The following is a 17940-nucleotide window of genomic DNA, read 5'->3' on the forward strand; positions in this document are numbered from 1 at the left end:
GAGGAGGCAAGCCAAACACTTGAGGAAGAAAGGAATAGAAGGATGAGACTAAGACGGGATAGAGAAATTCACGTGAAGCATAATCACCAGCATGGAGCAGTTGGGCTGAATGGGCTGTTTCTGCATAGTAAACACATTGTAAAGCCTTTATGGATCTTGGTTAATGTGCAAACAGGAATTAAAGTGTCTAATGGTTGGGGACAAAGGAAACCAGAACTCTGAGTGTTCTGTGAAACTGGGATATTAGCAATCTCATTTAGCTGGAAACAAGAATGGACACGTAATTCTAACTAGGACATTAAAATGTTTACTCTGCTTTTCTCAGGCACAATTCTGTACAACCCTGCTGTTCTTATCTAACTGGAGTCCAGTCAAAGGCAGTGCAGAACAAGAGTCTGAGGTGACAAGAGGGATTGCTGCTGGAGCTCTCAACAGCTGGTCACATCAGTGGATATGTAGATACACAGCCTAACATCACATCAAGAAACAGGATAAGGGCACAGGTCCATGCCAAGCTGTCTGATGCTACAAGAAGTTGCATTTAAATAGCACCTTTAACAAGATAAACCACTTCAAGGTGCTTCACGGAAGTAGTATCAAACAGAATTTGACACTGAGACACACAAGGAGATATTAGGACAGATTTGACCCAGGAGTTAAGTTCTAAGGGGAGATTTCAAGGAGGACAGAGAAGGGGAGAGGTTTAGAGAAGAAATTCCAGATGTTAGGCAGCCGAAGGCATGTCCAACAATGGTAGAGTGGGGCTATGGGGGAATGCTGAAGAAGCCAGAATTGAGCAAGTGCAGATATGTTGGTGGGTTGGAGGGATGGAGGAGATTACAGATTTAGGCAGGGACAAGGACATGGATGTGAAAACGAGAATGAGATTTCAGTAATAAGGCATTGTTTAACTGGGAGTCAAGCAAGCACAGGTGTGTTAGGAGAACAGGACTTGCTGCATGTTAAGACCCAGGCAGCAATTTCAGATGACCTCAAGTTTCCAGAGGGCAAACATGGGAGACCAGCCAGGAGTGCATTGGAAGAGTCAACTCTCGAGGTAACAAAGACATGGGTTAGAGTTTCAGCAGCAGATGAGCTGAGGGAGGGTCATGTATAACTGATGTTACGGAGGTGGAAGTAGGTGGTCTTGGTAATGGTGGATATGTGGTGACAAGTTCAAATAGTTCCACAGGTTGCAAACAGACTGGTTCAGTCTCAGGCAGCGGCAGGAACAGTCTCCATTGGTCTACGTCTCTCTGTGCTAAAGGAAAGGTGGGGGCGGGGAAAGGGGAGAGTTTGTGAATGCCAGCGAGAAGCAAGAACCATAATGTTAACCATGTAACAATGACCAGCCGACATTCCAGGTTAACAGGTGGAGAAGAGGCAACACAGCAAGGTACAGTAGCCATGGAAAGAGGAAATAAGTGAAGGGAACGAGACAACATGAGTGAAAGCAGTCTGATGTTGCAATTTTTAAATTCTTTCACAGGAAGTGGGTGTCACTAGCTGGGCCAGCATTTACTGCCCATCCTTAGTTGCCCTTGAGAAGGTGGTGGTGAGCAGTCTTCTTGAATCGCTGCAGTTCATGTGGTGTAGTTACATCACATTTTAATCCAGTAACAGTGAAGGAACGGCAATATATTCCCAAGTCAGGGTGGTGAGTGATATGGTGGGGAACCTCCAGGTGGTTGTGTTCCCATCTACCTGCTGCCCTCCACCTTCTGGGTGGTAGAGGTTGTGGGTTTGGAAGGTGCTGTCTAAGGAGCCTTGGTGAGTTGCTGCAGTGCATCTTGTAGATGGTACACACTGCGGCTACTGTGTGTCAGTGGTGGAGGGAGTGAATGTTTGTAGATGTGGTGCCAATCAAATGGGCTGCTTTGTCCTGGATGGTGTCAAGCTTCTTGAGTGTTGTGGGAGCTGCACTCATCCAGGCAAGTGTGGAGTATTCCATCACACTCCTGACTTGTGCCTTGTAGATGGTGGATTGGCTTTGAGGAATCGCCACAGGATTCCCACCTCTGACTTGCTCTTGCAGCCACAGTATTTATATGGCTAGTCCACTTCAATTTCTGGTCAATGGTAACTCACAGGATGTTGATAGTGGGGGATTCAGTGATGGTAATGCCATTGAATGTCAAGGGGAGATAGTTTCTCTCTTGTTGGAGATGGTCATTGCCTGACACGTGTGGCATGAATGTAAACTTGCCACATATCAGCCCAAGCCTGGATATTGTCCAGGTCTTGCTGCATTTGGACATGGACTGCTTTAGTATCTGAGGAGTCATGAATGGTGCTGAACATTGTGCAATCATCAGCGAACATCCCCACTTCTGACCTTATGATGGAAGGAAGGGCATTGATGAAGCAGCTGAAGATGGTTGGGCCTAGGACACTACCCTGAGGAACTCCTGCGGTGATGTCATGGGACTGAGATGATTGACCTCCAACAACAACAACCATCTTCCTTTGTGATAGGTATGATCACAATATATAGTATCAAGGTATGATAGGCTTGATGGTAATGGTAGAGTGGGGGATATGCCGGGCCATGAGGTTACAGATTGTGTTCGAGTACAATTCTGCTGCTGCTGATGGCCCACAGCACCTCATGGATGCCCAGTCTTGAGCTGCTAGATCTATTCAAACTCTATCCCATCTAGCATGGTGGTAGTGCCACACAACACGATGGAGGGTATCTTCAATGTGGAGACAACAATTCGTCTCCACAAGGACTGTGCAGTGGTCACTCTTACCAATACTGTCATGGATGCATCTGTGGCAGGCAGGTTAGTGAGGATGAGGTCAAATATGTTTTTCCCTCTTGTTGGTTCCCTCACCACCTGCCGCAGACCCAGTCTAGCAGCTATGTCCTTTAGGACTCAGCCAGCTCGGTCAGTAGTGGTGCTACCAAGCCACTCTTGATGAATGGACATTGAAGTCCCCCACCCAGAGTACATTCTGCACCCTTGCCACCCTCAGTGCTTCCTCCAAGTGATGTTCAACATGGAGGAGCACTGATTCATCAGCTGAGGGAGGGCGGTACGTGGTAATCAGCAGGAGGTTTCCTTGTCCATGTTTGACCTGATGCCCATGAGACTTCATGGGGTCGGGAGTTGATGTTGAGGACTCCCAGGGCAACTCCCTCCTGACTGTATACCACTGTGCCCCCACCTCTGCTGGGTCTGTCCTGCCAGTGGAACAGGACATACCCAGGAATGGTGATGGAGTCTGGAGTCTATAAGGTATGATTCCGCAAGGATGACTATGTCAGCTTGACAAGTCTGTAAGACAGGTCTCTCAATTTTGGCACAAGACCCCAAATAATGAGGAGGACTCTGGCACACCCAGGACTGTCAATCCTGTCTTGTTGTTTCATTCCTTTTTAGCTTCATAGTGGTTTGATACAACTGAGTGGCTTGCTAGGCCATTTCAGAGGGCATTTAAGAGTCAGCCACATTGCTGTGGGTCTGGAGGTCAGGCCAGGTAAGGAGGATAAATTTCCTTCCCTGAAGGGCATTAGTGAACCAGATGGGTTTTTACAACAATCGATGATAGTTTCATGGTCACTATTACCGGGACTAACTTTTAATTCTGGATTTTTCATTAGAATTTAAATTCCACCAGCTGCCAGAGTGGGATTCAGAGCATTTAGCTGGGCCTCTAGATTATTAGTCCAGTGACATTACCACTACCCACCCCACCTGCTCCCATTTAACTGGAGCAGGGCGATAGGTGAAAATTGAAGAACAGAATCTTTTTAACAGCCCTGAGCAGGTCTCAGAAATTTAGTTTTCATAAAAATTGCTATTTTGAGATTAATTGAAGCAGATTCCTGACTCACCCTGCCCAGTTTAGTTATGACAGGAAGGTTCATCATTGGCTATAGAGTGTGTCCTACGATTGTGAAAAGCACTATAGAATTGCAAGCCTTTGTCATGAGATGGGGTATCCAACTACTTTTGAAGAAGGAAAGGTTGAGGAAATACATTCAGTGCAAAATGTTCCTCCCACGTGTGTGTACCACTTAAATACCTCTGCTCACATCTTTGATTCACTGATTCGATTCACCTGCTGTAGACATGCTCCATGTATATAAACACACGTGTGGACTAATTCATTTCAATAAACACCGCCCTGAACCAGTTCAAACAATTCATCACTTTGGAGAACAGCAAACGGCTCTGAAGGCTATCCATGAAAAGGAGCTGGATAATTGGGATGGTATAGATTACTGCTTCTCCTGGACTAATAATCCAGCCAGGCCATTTCAAATCCCATTGTCACTGTTTGAGAATCTGAATTCAGTTGTAAAACAAAATCTGGGGTTAAAAAAACAGGTCTCAGTAAAAGTGACCATGAAGCTGTTGGATCATTGTAAAAACTTAACTGGTTCACTAATATCCTTTAGTGGAGGCATCCTGCTATCTTCCCACACCTGTTCTAGACCTGAATGTGACTTCAAATCGGTACCAACACTGCATCAATCCACTCCCTCCTGAACAGCACCATCAGAGCACCTTCACCACACAACCTGAAGCAATTCAAAGAGTAGATGCATCACCACCTTAGAGGGAAATTAGGGATGGGCAGTAAATCCAGGACAAAGGGGGGGAAATCACCTCCAGTCTCACACAGATCAGTCACAGCTCAGGTTCCATTCCAGTCTGCTGTGGGTCCTAAGTTAATCACCTCTAGGGTGCTGCTACACTGCCCTAAGCACCCCTGGCACGGTAACTTCAGGCAGAGTCTAAGCTCCAGAGTGAGTCTCAGTAGTGTGAGTTCATGTGCACCAGGCGATATGTCTCACACATCAAGACTAGACAGCTAGACAGTGAGATGTTCGTGGAATGGTAATGTCGCTGGACTAACAATCCAAAGGCCCAGGCTAATGTTCTGGGAACACAGGTTCAAATCCCATCATGAACAGCTGGTGGAGTTTAAGGTTAACTAACAAAATCTGGAATTGAAAGCTAGTCTCAGTAAAGGTGACCATGAAACTATAATTGGTTGGTTCACTAATGCCCTTTAGGGAAGGAAATCTGCTGTCCATGCCTGGTCTGGCCTACATGTGGCTCAAGACCCACAGCAACGTGGTTGACTCCAAACTGCCCTCTGATATGGTCCAGCAAGCCACTCAGTTTAAAGACAATTAGGGATGGGCAACAAATGCTGGCTTCGTCAGCAACACCCACATCTCATGAAAGAATTTTAAAAATGCAAGTGTTACAGCTGAATGCTGCCTTCCAGTTCCTTTTCTAACATTAGCTCACTTTTTTCTCTATTTCACACTATGCTGTTTCCCTCCTAATACCACATCAGTTTTAAAGGCTTTGGATGAATTTGAAGCATGAAATTGTTGTGCTTCTTCAATTTGAGATTCCCTGCACTTTTTAATATAGTGGCTGTGTCATCATTAAATGACCGGTTTGCAAGCAAATATTTGAGTACAGTGAGTCCAAAAGATTAGATATATACAAAATAGCAGATCATTATTGTGTGAGAGCAGGGTGGCCCACTCTGTCTGTGCAATACATTCCAAGCAGAGTACAATGTGCAAAGGGACAGAATGTAGATGGGCAGAGTGCACAGCAGCAATTCTGCTCACCAAATTCAGTCGCTAACATCAGTATTGGTCATGCAGACTATTGCAATATCGCATTGTCCCTGCAGGAGGAGCTCCACACCTCTGCTCAACGTCTCCCAGAGATTCAACTAAGGCCAGAAAACCATCAGGAGAGGGTATGCAGGAGGGTGGGGGGGAGAGAGAGGGGTTGGAAGGGAAATGGAGAAGGGGAGAATAAAGAGGAGGGGGAAAGGGAGGTAAGAGGGGAGAGGAGGAAAGGGGAGCAAAGAATGGAGGAGAGAGAAAGAAAAGGGGGAGAACAGAGCAGAGAGAAGGGAGAGAGTTTTATGATTGGCTGGTAAACAGAGCAGAAACCATGTCAACAACTGACCACTGTTTCTGAAGCATAGATACTCTGTACAAATATTTAAACCTTAAGTTATGGGAGTGACTGTACGATAGATCCTGCCCCAAGCTAATGCAGTCGGCTCTACATGGTGCAGATCCAACAACTTTGAAAAGATGCAGCTTCATTACTCTGATTGCAGTTCTTGAGTTTCTCATGCACTGCCAGAGGTTTGATGATAACATGGATTTGGAGGATACAGTAACAAGAGCTGAGGTTGCATATCCATTCCTGTCACTCACAATCTGAACCTGCAAGAGGCAAGAGGCCACCAGAAAACAAACTTAGTTTTAAGTATCAGGCAAAACCACCCAGCAGTCAGCAACGTTCCTGGAGGTGATCCATGAGAATGAGGGAACTGGAACTGCACTGGCAATGTTACCCCACAATTTGTTGGGCTGATTGATCAGCAGGTATTTTCAATGTAGGAGCCAGTCAGCAGCCCTGGAGAGACACACCCCTACTGAACTCTCTGACCCTCTCTCCTCATCTGTCACATATCGCCTGCGGCACACCTCCTCAAATAAATAGCTGGCTTTTTTTAAGCCGTAGATTGCAGTCCCCACCTTCCAGGGGCCCTGAGTGCAGGATAATGAGCTTCAGTCACTCCCAAACACACCCCGAGCCTAGACTCACTCACAGCCCCACATTCTCACTCAAACGTTCAAATTTCATTCACACAGCCAGATTCTTTCCCTTTAAGTGGGATAGACTTTGAGCTACAGGCAGGAGAATGAATCTCTCCAGCAGCCCATCTGAAGCTATGAAAGTTCCTCCCGAGACAGCACAGGACGACTGCCCACCCCTCAGTCCCCAGGTCAAGCTTCATCTGCTCTCAACATGAGATGGGGCACACCTTCCCTACGCAGACCTTGAATACACAGAGCAATAATTTCCAGGATGCACTTGGTCACCGGAATTTCAGTGACGTTAACGTTTCAGGTCTATGACTTTTCATCAGAACAGTTATGATATGGTTCTGATTTAGACTCAACGATCCAAATGTTAACTCTGTTTCTCTCCACAGATACTGCCTGAACTGGAGAGAATTTCTAGCATGTTTTGCTCTTAGTCAAAGATGCAAAATGTCAGTTTAACAGCCTTCTCAACTTACTCTGCTCCCTTCACAGATTAACATGTGTACACTCCACAAGTTTCTTTGTAGCTGCACCCCATTTAAAATTCAATCAATCATTTACTTTATATTGTCTCTCTTCATTCGTGTGACATTGTTGCACTCTCTCAGTCCTGCCCCTCTGATAGTTTAGCACTCCCTCAATATTCTTCCAACTGCGCAGCGCTCCCTTAGTATGACCCCTCTGACAGTGCAGCACTCCCTCAGAACTGACTCTCCGACAGTGTGGCACTCCCTCAGTACTGCCCCTCCGACAGTGCGACGCTCCCTCAGTACTGCCCCTCTGACGGTGCGGCATTCCCTCAGTACTGCCCCTCCGACTGTGCGGCACTCCCTCAGTACTGCCCCTCCTCCAACAGTGCGCTGCTCCCTCAGTACTGCCCCTCCTCCAACAGTGCGCTGCTCCCTCAGTACTGCCCCTCCTCCGACAGTGTGGCGCTCCCTCAGTACTGATTCTCTGACAGTGCGGCACTCCCTCAGTACTGACCATCCGACAGTGCGGCAGACCCTCAGTACTGACCCTCCGACAGTGGGGCAGCACTGAGGGTGTGCTGCACGTTCAGAGTTGAAACACTGAGGGAGCACTGCACCAAAGGACCAGTATTACAGGAATGCTGCATTGTCGAATATGCCATCTTTTGGCTGAGAAATTAAATTGAAGCCCTGTCTGACCTCTCATGTCACTATTCCAAAGAAAAGTAGGGGAATTTTCTCCACTACTCTGGTCAATATTTATCTGGTCATTCTCACATTGTTGTTTAATGGAGTTTGTTGCACACAAACGGGCTGCCATGTTTGCTAATTACAACAGTAATCTACACTTCAAAACAACCTCATCGGCTATAAATCATTTTGGGATATTTGGGAGCAGGAGAAATATTTCACAATTCAGTACCACATGTGGTTGCATAACTCATTAAGTCAGGCTACACTCTCCCCTTTACTTGTTTTGCACCTCTCTCACTCGAAACCAAATACAGTACATAAAACCTCTGAGGTTGTTAAGACATTTACTTCACATTAAACGTCACACTGGATTCCCTCCCAACCCGCCCAGCCCCCCAAGTACCTAGTGCACCCGGTGGTGGGAGGGATAGTTGCAAGATCCTTTCTAATTGGTTCAGAATACATCATTTACACTATTAAACCTATAATTATGTTGATATCACAAGTCAACTTATTCCAGCACTGAGGGACTGACTAGCAGATACTGCTGAGACAGAGAGAGATGGAGAGACAGACATAGAAAGGACAGACAAAGAAAGAGGGTGATACAAACATGCACACAAACTATTTAAGTAGAGAAGTAGACAGAGACGCATGCTCCAGAATTTTAGCACATAATCTAGGCTTACACTCGGCAGGGGAGAGTGCTGCTGCATTTTTGGAAGTGGTTATCTTTCAAATGAGGCATTAAATGGAGGCCTGTGTTAAATTGTTATTTTAGTTGACAACAGTTAGGAACTATATTGTTTTGTGCATACATGAGTATCCAGAATGCCACGTTACTCACAACTGCTCTACAGTCTGAGCACCGAACTAACAATGTATCATGCCACAGCATATGGAGAAATACACTCAGTGTCAACTACAATATTTGTGTCTTAACGTGTGATTATTTCAGAATTCTGGGAACCAGAAGACATAAACAATCTAACTGTCTGCTCAGGTTGACACTCATATGGCACTAATGGAAGAATCAAAAGCATCAGCCCGCAAAACAACACCACCACGATAGATAATGATGCTGTGTCCCTGCTCTTTGTGGGATCTCGCTGTGCACAAATTGGCTGCTAGGTTGCTTACAAAATAAGCGACTCCATTTCAAAAAGTGACTTGGGAGAAGCAGTTTATGAAGTTCCTGAAATGAGATAAGTCTGTGTATAATCGCAATAAGTCTGTCTCTGTGTACATCCAGGATATTGGAACAGTGGACAAAATTCAACTTAGAACTGAGCCTTTGAAAGCCAACGTGCTTATTAAAAATTTAAAAAAACTTAAAATACCTGCAGTGCACAATGGAAATCTGATGGTTGGAGTAAATAATCACCAAGCAAAAACAGACCTGAGAAAGGAAAGAGGAAGGAAAAATAAATATATATAAGAAAAGTTGTTGTGATCTGGAAGGCGCTGCCTGAAAGGGCGGTGGAAGCAGATTCAATAGGAACTTTCAAAGCAGAATTGGATAAATACAGGGAAAACTTGCAGGGCTGTGTGGGAAGAGCAGGGAAGTGTGACTGAGCTCTTCAAAGAGCTGGCACAGGCACAATGGGCTGAATGGCCACTCCTGTTCTGTGTCATTCTTTGATTCTAAAGGAGAGGGGTATATGCTTCTCATGTGCATGTTCTTTATCTTTTTTTCAGTTTCTTTTTCTTTGTTCCCTTCCCTCATTCTATCTTTCCTTATAAGCTTAATATTCGGAGTTTCTGATGAAGGCTGCCTGAAAGATCAATAACTCCCTTTGTAAATGCTGCGAGTTGCCAGCATTTCCTGTCAGGTTCATTCCTCTTCTCGGAAATATTTTGTGCTGAATATTTTCCTCAATGTTGAGGCAGTCTGGGCAAGTGAAGAGGCAAATATATGAAACAGCTGCTGCTGGTGAGCCTGCAAGTTTAACCATCCCAGCCTCTGTACACAATCAGCAGGCCCGAGTGTCTGAGACAAACAGGAAATATTCCCTGCGTTCTGAATACCAGCATTCCTTTCATTCCCTCTTGCTGCTCTCTGTAGATTTGTCAGAAGAACAGGTTGCACCCAACCCGGCAGTCTGGAGCTTTCTCTGCAAAGGCAGTTAGTCCCTCACCGATCTGCACAGCGCACTACTCTTCACATTCAGTAGAAGCTGTAAGGTTTTACAATATCAGGCTTCTCCAGGAGTAAGAGAGTGCCAAACATGAGTGCACATTAAATCAGTCCGAAGAGAGAATACTTCTGTTACTGGCTTGCCCAAACTAAAGACCCAGAATCTTCCATACTCAAAGCCTAAAGTAAATTTCTCAGTATGGTTAAGAGACAATCTCTCTTTTGTTTACCAAAATTCGGGTTGGAATCTAAATGAAGCAATTAAACAAACACCTGTTCTTATAGTCATTAGAGAGCGAGGGCACGGAATGAACTCAAAGAAACTGTGCCAAAACCCTCCCAAGTTCCATCCCTCCTCTTTTCACAAGTTTGTAAAGTAGGTCAGCAATCAACACTGAAAAATATGAGAGCAAGTAAAATTGATTCAGGATCCACTCCCAGTAATCACCTGCTCTGGATCAGTGATCCCCCAGGATCTGCTACAGTAAACACCCGCTCTGGATCAGTGATCCCCCAGGATCTGCTGCAGTAAACTCCTGCTCCGGATTTGTGATCCTGGGAATCTGCTCTCAGTAAACACCTGCTCTAGTGCAGTAATTCCTGAGGACTTGCTGCATTAAAAACCCATTCTGGATCAGTGATTCACCTGGATTTACTGCAGTAAGCAAATCAGTGCACAGCAATCCCCCACAAACAGCAGCGTGAAATATGACCAGGTCTCTATTTGAGGTTTTAGTGAATGGATAAACATTGATCAGAGGAACTCCCTCACTTTCTTCACTAGGGGTGCTTTCTATCCAACAGACTGGGCAGACAGCGCTTCAATTTAAAGTCTCATTTGAAAGTTGGCACCTCTAACAGTACAGCACGTTTCTAGTACTGACCCTCCAACAGTAGACTGAAGCAGTCTGTGCCTATGTGCAGCAAGACTCAGGCCCATTAAACCAAAATCTGGAACTAGAGATATTCCTAAACCTTTATACCATGTGCAGCCAACAACAGGAGCCCTACATCATAAGATTTTATGGAAACACAGAATGATGACAGCACACATTCAGCCCATCATGCCCGTGCTGGCTCTCTGCAAGAGAAAGTCATCTAATGCCACTCCCCTGCCTTTTCCCCAGAGCCCTGCACATTTTTCCTTTCAGATAATGATCCAATTCCCTTTTGAATGCCTCAATTGAACCCATTTCCACACTGACAGCTAATGCATTCCAGGTCCTAACCACTTTTTCCTCGTCACCATTGCTGCTTTTGACAAAACCTTAACTCTGTATCCTCTCGTTCTCCATCTCTTCATGGAAGGAAACAGCTTCTCCCTCTCGACTCTGTCCAAATCCCTCATGATTTTGAACACCTCTAGCAAATCTCCTCTCAACCTCTTCTCCAAGAATACAGTCCCAACTTCTCCAATCTATCTTCATAATTGGAGTTCCTCATCTTGGTGAATCTTTATTGCACAATCTCTAATGCCTTCACATCCTTCTTAAACTGGACGGAATCCTCCAATTGAGGCTGAACTCATGTCTTATACAGCTTTAACATAACTTTCTTGCTTTTGTACTCTATGCCCCTATTAATAAAGCCTAGGATACTGCATGATTTATTAACTGTCTCACAACCTGTCCTGCCACCTTCAGTGATTTATGCACATATACACGCAGATCCCTCTGCTCCTGCATCCCCTTTAGAATTATTCCCATTATTTTATATTGTCTCTCCATGTTCTTCCTACCAAAATGAATCACTTCACTTTGCATTAAGTTTCATCGGCCACGTGTCTGTCCACTCCACCAACCTGCCTATAGCCTTTTGAAGTTCTACACTAACCTCCTCACAATCCCTAATGCTTCCAAGTTTTGTGTCACCCACATATTTTGAAATTGTACCCTGCACACCATGGTCTAGGTCATTAATACATCTCAACGTGCAGGGGTACTAACACCCACCCCTGTGGTCCACTACAAACCTTCCTCCAGCTTGAAAAACAATTATTCGCCACTATGTTGTTTCCTGTCACCCAGCCAATTTCGTAGTCATGTTGCTAGTGTCCTTTTTATTCCATGAGCTATAACTTTGCTCACAAGTCTTTTGTGCAGCACCTTATAAAATGCCTTTTGGAAGTCCATGTATACCACATCAACAGCGCTGCCTACATTCATCTTCTCTGTTACAAAAAAACTCAAGCAAGTTAGTTAAACAAGTTCTTAACAAATCTATGCTGGCTTTTCTTAATTAACCTGCATTTACCCAAATAACTATTAATTTTGTCCTGAAGTATAATTTCCAAAACCTTCGCCAACACTGAGGTTAAACTGTCTGGCCTGTAGTTGCTAAATCTTGTCTTTACACCTTTTACTGAACAAGGGTGTAACATTTGCAATTCTCCAATCCTCTGGCACCTACATTAATAAGCAACTGCACTTCAAAATCACTGCATCTTGTTCGGTATTTCTTTATAGAGAGAACAGTGAGTGAGGGAAATGCTGGAGAAACTGAGTAATATCACTGGGGGAATCACCAATTTGATTGAATTTTTCGAAGAGTTGACCAGGTGTGTAGATGAGAGCATTTCATTTGACGTAGTCTACTTGGACTTCAGCAAGGCTTTTGATATAGTGCCGCATGGGAGACTGATAACGAAGGTAAGAACCCATGGGATCCAAGGCAATTTGGCAAATTGGATCCAGAATTGGCTGAGTGGCAGGAAGCAGAGGGTGATAGTCGAGGGGTATTTTTGTGACTGGGGATGCCTATGTCCAGCGGGGTTCCACAGGGATCAGTGTTGGGTCCCTTGCTGTTTGTGGTATATATAAACAATTTAGACTTGAGTGTAAGGAGGGTTGATCAATAAGTTCGCGGATGACACAAAAATTGGTGGGGTGGTAAATAGTGAGGAGGATAGCCTTAGATTACAGGGGGAAAAAGACGGGCTGGTCAGATAGGATGATCAGTGGCAAATGGAATTTAATCCAGGTAAGTGTGAGGTGATTAACTTGGGCAGGACAAACAAGGCACGGGAATACACGATGAATGGTAGGTCCCTAGGATCAGAGGGACCTTGGTGTACATGTCCATTGGTCCCTTAATGTAGCAGGGCAGGTAGATAAGGTGGTTAAGAAGGCATATGGGATAACTTGCCTTTATTAGCCAAGGCACAGAATATAAAAGCAGGGAGGTTATGCTGGAACTGTATAAAATACTGGTTAGGCCACAGGTAGACTATTGTGTGCAGTTCTGGAATCCACATTATAGGAAGGATGTGATTGCATTAGAGAGAGAGCAGAGGAGATTTACCAGGATGTTGCCTGGGCTGGAGAGTTTTAGTTATGAGGAAAGATTGGACAGACTGGGGTTATTTTCCCTGGAGCAAAGGAGATTGAGGGGCGATGTGATTGAGGTGTATAAAATACATATCTATAGATAGGGTAGACAGGAAGGAACTTTCCCCATGGTGGAGGGATCAATAACCAGAGGGCATGGATTTAAGGTGAGGGGCAGGAGGTTTAGAGGGGATGTGAGGAAGAATGTTTTCACCCAGAGGGTGGTGGGAATCTGGAACTCACTGCCTGAAAGGGTGGTAGAGGCAGAAACCCTCATAACAGTTAAGAAGTATCTGGATTTGCAATGCCATGACGTACAAGGCTATGGGCCTAGTGCTGGAAAATGGGATTAGGATTGTTAGGTACTTGTTTGACAGGCACAGACTCAATGGGCCGAAGAGCCTTTTTCTGTGCTGTAGACCTCTATGACTCTATGACTGCTTATCTTTACGGCAAAGACTAAACTCCCTGCAGAATTTGAATCCTGACCTCCACCTTAAGGCAAGCAGACTAGAGCCTCTCTGTGTATTTACTGAACCCACTGTGTTCAATGTGGTCTCAGCTGCTGACCACTTGGAAACAAAGCTGAGGAAGTGCCTCTGGCTTCTCCAGGCTCACACCAGTCATATTGTAGCCAATTTCTGGAAAACGTTAGGAACTTCCACAAGGCAAGTTAAGCAAACTGAGAAGACTCTGCTAACCCCCCACTCATCATCTCACATACAAAATTATCCACCAGCCTCAGAGGGTCAGATGGACCAGGAAAGAACAACACCATCATTAAGTCAACAACAACAACCTATATTTATATAGCACCTATAACATAACAAAAATGTCCTAATACTCTTCACAGGTGCATTATAAAACAAAGTTTAACACTGATCACCATAAGGAGATATTAGGTCAGATGACTTAAAGCTTGGTCAAAGAAAGCTTTTAAAGAGTGTCTTAAGGAGGAAATCACAAATACAACGGTCCTCTCCAAGGCAAATCTCCCTCGTTTGCTAGCACTCATCAAACAGAGATGGCTTCACTGGCTCGGGCACATTCACTGGATGGAAGGTGGTCCCAAGGACTTATTGTATGACCAGTAGGATGCTTCCAGACATGAAAATAAGGCCCTAAACTGCGATTTTCTTACCTGGGAGACACTGGCTAAAAACAGGGGGAGATGGTAACATCACCTGTGGGCCTGGGTGCACCACCATGACGACTAGTGGCTAGAGTGGCTTGGCAACTGGCACCAACCCAAAATCAACACCACCCAATAACCACTTCATATGTGGCGCTCATGGCAGATCCTGCCTCTCATGGATTGGTCTCTTCAGAAATCAGCAAAAGTGCACATGAAGCTACCCCATCCCTGAGAGATTTGATCTTCTGCATGTCTATCACCTTACACAAATGGAAGAACATTAACAATGATGAAAGAAGGGAAGCAAATTAGAGAGGCAGAGCGGTTTAGGGAGGGAATTCCAGAGCTTGGGGCTCAGGCAGCTGAAGGTGTGGCCACCAATGGTGGTGATTAAAATCAGGGATGCTCAAGAGGGTGGAATTGGAGAAGCACAGGGATCTCGGAGGGGTGTAGGGCCGAAGGAGACTACAGAGGTAGAAAGGGGTGAGGCCACGGAGAGATTTGAAAACAGCTGAGGTACTATAGAACTCTGAGATACTATAGAGAAATCCGAGACATTATAGAACTCCGATAGATTACTGAACTCCGATAGATTACAGAACTCCGATAGATTACAGAACTCCAATAGATTATAGAACTCGATAGATTACAGAACTCCGATAGATTACAGAACTCCGATAGATTACAGAACTCCGATAGATTATAGAACTCCGATAGATTACAGAACTCTGATTATTTCTTTTCACTTTGAATTTGGTAATTTAAAAACAACATGATCTTCAGATTTAGGAGAGAGAAGTGGGGAGAGGGAGTGTGATGAGAGGAAGTGTCTAGTTGGGGAAAAGGCTAAGATTAATAAGGAAGAGCATGGGGCAAAAGAAGTGATATATATATATTGTTTTCAACCTCAGAAAGTCATGGTGATCAGAAGTTCATCTTAGGGTCTAATGTGACATCAAGGATGCAAACAGTCTTGTTTAATCATGTTCCCAGGGAAAGGGATCGAGTTAATGGTTCGGGAACAGAGTTTGCAGTGGGGACCAGAAACAATAGCTTCAACTTTCCTAACTGTGAACTGGAGGAAATTGCATGCTCATCCAGTGCTGGATGTCAGGTAAGCAAGCTGATTATTTAGCACCAGTGGAGGAATCAAGAGAGATGTTGGTGAGGTAGAGCTGGGTATTGTCAACTATATGTCGTACATGTGAAAACTAATACTGTATTTTTGGATGATATTGCCAAAGGGCAGCATATAGAGGAGAAATAGGGGACCAAAGATAGATCCTTGGGGGACACCAGAGATAATGATGCAGGAGGTCCGCAGCAAAGGGCACAGACTTTGACACCACTCTCACTCCCTTTAACAGCTCCATCTAGCACAATATGAAATTTACTAAAATTTATTACCACTCCTATCAGCATCATTACCTAGCTGAGCTATGTGCACACACACAAACAAACAGACACACACAGACTTGTAAAGATGTTATTTTTTAATTGTATTTGCATCTTTACTCATCTAAGTTTGAAGCTGTGGCATCTCAACCCAGAGTTTTTCCTAGAACTGAACACCTTTCCAATCTAGTTTATCTGTTACTTTTCCCCACCAGATCCTGTGCTGCTGAGTCTCTCGTATCACAACTACCCCAATCCCATTTCTTTCATTGCATTGGCAAGAGCAAAGTTGACGTTTCGAGTCCTCATGACCCTTCAACTGTCAGAGAGTCAGTATTGAGAGAGTGCTGCACTGTCAGAGGGTCAGTACTGAGGGAGTGCTGCATTGTCAGAGGGTCAGTACTGAGGGAGTGCTGCACTGTCAGAGGGTCAGTACTGAGGGAGTGCTGCATTGTCAGAGGGTCAGTACTGAGGGAGTGCTGCACTGTCAGAGGGTCAGTACTGAGGGAAGGCTGCACTGTCAGAGGGTCAGTATTGAGGGAGTGCTGCACCGTCAGAGGGTCAGTATTGAGGGAGTGCTGCACTGTCAGAGGATCAGTACTGAGGGAGTGCTGCACTGTCAGAGGGTCAGTACTGAGGGAGGGCTGCACTGTCAGAGGGTCAGTACTGAGGGAGTGCTGCACTGTCAGAGGGTCAGTATTGAGGGAGTGCTGCACTGTCAGAGGGTCAGTACTGAGGGAGTGCTGCACTGTCAGAGGGTCAGTACTGAGGGAGTGCTGCACTGTCAGAGGGTCAGTACTGAGGGAGTGCTACACTCTCAGAGGGTCAGTACTGAGGGAGTGCTGCACTGTCAGAGGGTCAGTACTGAGGGAGTGCTGCACTGTCAGAGGATCAGTACTGAGGGAGTGCTGCGCTGTCAGAGTCAGTACTGAGGGAGTGCTGCATTGTCTGAGGGTCAGTACTGAGGGAGTGCTGCACTGTCAGAGGGTCAGTACTGAGGGAGTGCTGCACTGTCAGAGGGTCAGTACTGAGGGAGTGCTGCACTGTCAGAGGATCAGTACTGAGGGAGTGCTGCGCTGTCAGAGTCAGTACTGAGGGAGTGCTGCATTGTCTGAGGGTCAGTACTGAGGGAGTGCTGCACTGTCAGAGGGTCTGTACTGAGGGAGTGCTGCACTAATTGTACTTTCCCTCTTTACTGATGCATCATTTCGAAGCAGGAGCTGAAGCAAAAACCCTTTCTCCCTCTATCTGCCCCCCAACCACCTAGTCCCCTCCAACTTGCCTCTTCCCAGATCCAGTCATAGCTGTTGATCTTTAACCAGTCAGCAGGACTCCCAGCGGAATGCAGACTAACATCACACACAGAAATCCCACCAGGTGAAATTGCAAAAACCACTGCAAGGAAGGGCACGTTCCATTGTGAACATTCAAAGCACTCACATACCTGCAAACGCAGCCGTGAGAGAAAGTTTACCAAGAGAAACCCTCTAAGAACATAATGAGATTATTCAGATCCTTTATCTGATGTCACCATTCAATTAGGACAACAAAAACTTGCATTTATGTAGCACCTCTAGCAGTAAATGTAAGGTGCTTCATAGGAGAATTATCAAACAAAATTTGACACAAGCAATGAAAGACATTAGAACAGATGACAATAGTTTGGTCAGAGAGGTAGGTTTTTAGGAGCATCCTCAAGGAATTGAGAGACTTAGAGAGGCAGAATGGTTTCAGGAGGGCATTCCAGAATTAGGGCCCAGGCAATTTAAGGATTTTCCACCAATGGTGGGGCAGTGAAAATCAGGGATGCTGAAATATCCAGAAGTGGAAACGTGCAAAAATCCCATGGTTCCTGCTTAGTCTGTAACTCAAATCCATTTACCTGCATTTATTCCATATCCCACGATAACTTTACCCAATAGAAATCAAATAATCTCAGTCTTGAAAATTCATATTGACCCCTTCGCAGCCACAGCTTTTTGGCAGAGAACATTCCAGATTTCCACTTCCCTTTGTGAGGAGAAATGTTTCCTGACCTAAGCCCTGAATGGCTTGGCTCCAATTTGAAGTTTGTCTCCTTGTTCTGGACTCCCCCCCCCACATCTCTCCTGCTTTAAGTATGTCAGGATTTTGAGGACGTACACCTGCTTTGAGCACCGTTTTTTCATGCAATAGAA

At 45.1% G+C, this 17940-nt stretch overlaps 1 protein-coding gene across 3 annotated transcripts in view; it reads right to left on the bottom strand.

The window, feature by feature from the left end:
• The window catches only part of LOC121292992 (LIM domain containing preferred translocation partner in lipoma), a 525780-nt gene that overhangs the window by 446280 nt on the left and 61560 nt on the right, over positions 1 to 17940 (bottom strand). Inside the window, exon 1 of one of the 3 annotated variants that reach the window (XM_041215533.1) lies at positions 9111 to 9159. The exons of the other annotated variants lie outside the window; for them this stretch is intronic. The gene's annotated coding sequence lies outside the window, so the exon portion shown is untranslated. Of the gene's footprint in view, positions 1 to 9110; positions 9160 to 17940 lie in introns of those variants that run through there. 3 annotated transcript variants of the gene reach the window in all.

This window comes from Carcharodon carcharias, chromosome 2 (assembly GCF_017639515.1).
Source record: "Carcharodon carcharias isolate sCarCar2 chromosome 2, sCarCar2.pri, whole genome shotgun sequence".
NCBI lineage: Eukaryota > Metazoa > Chordata > Chondrichthyes > Lamniformes > Lamnidae > Carcharodon > Carcharodon carcharias.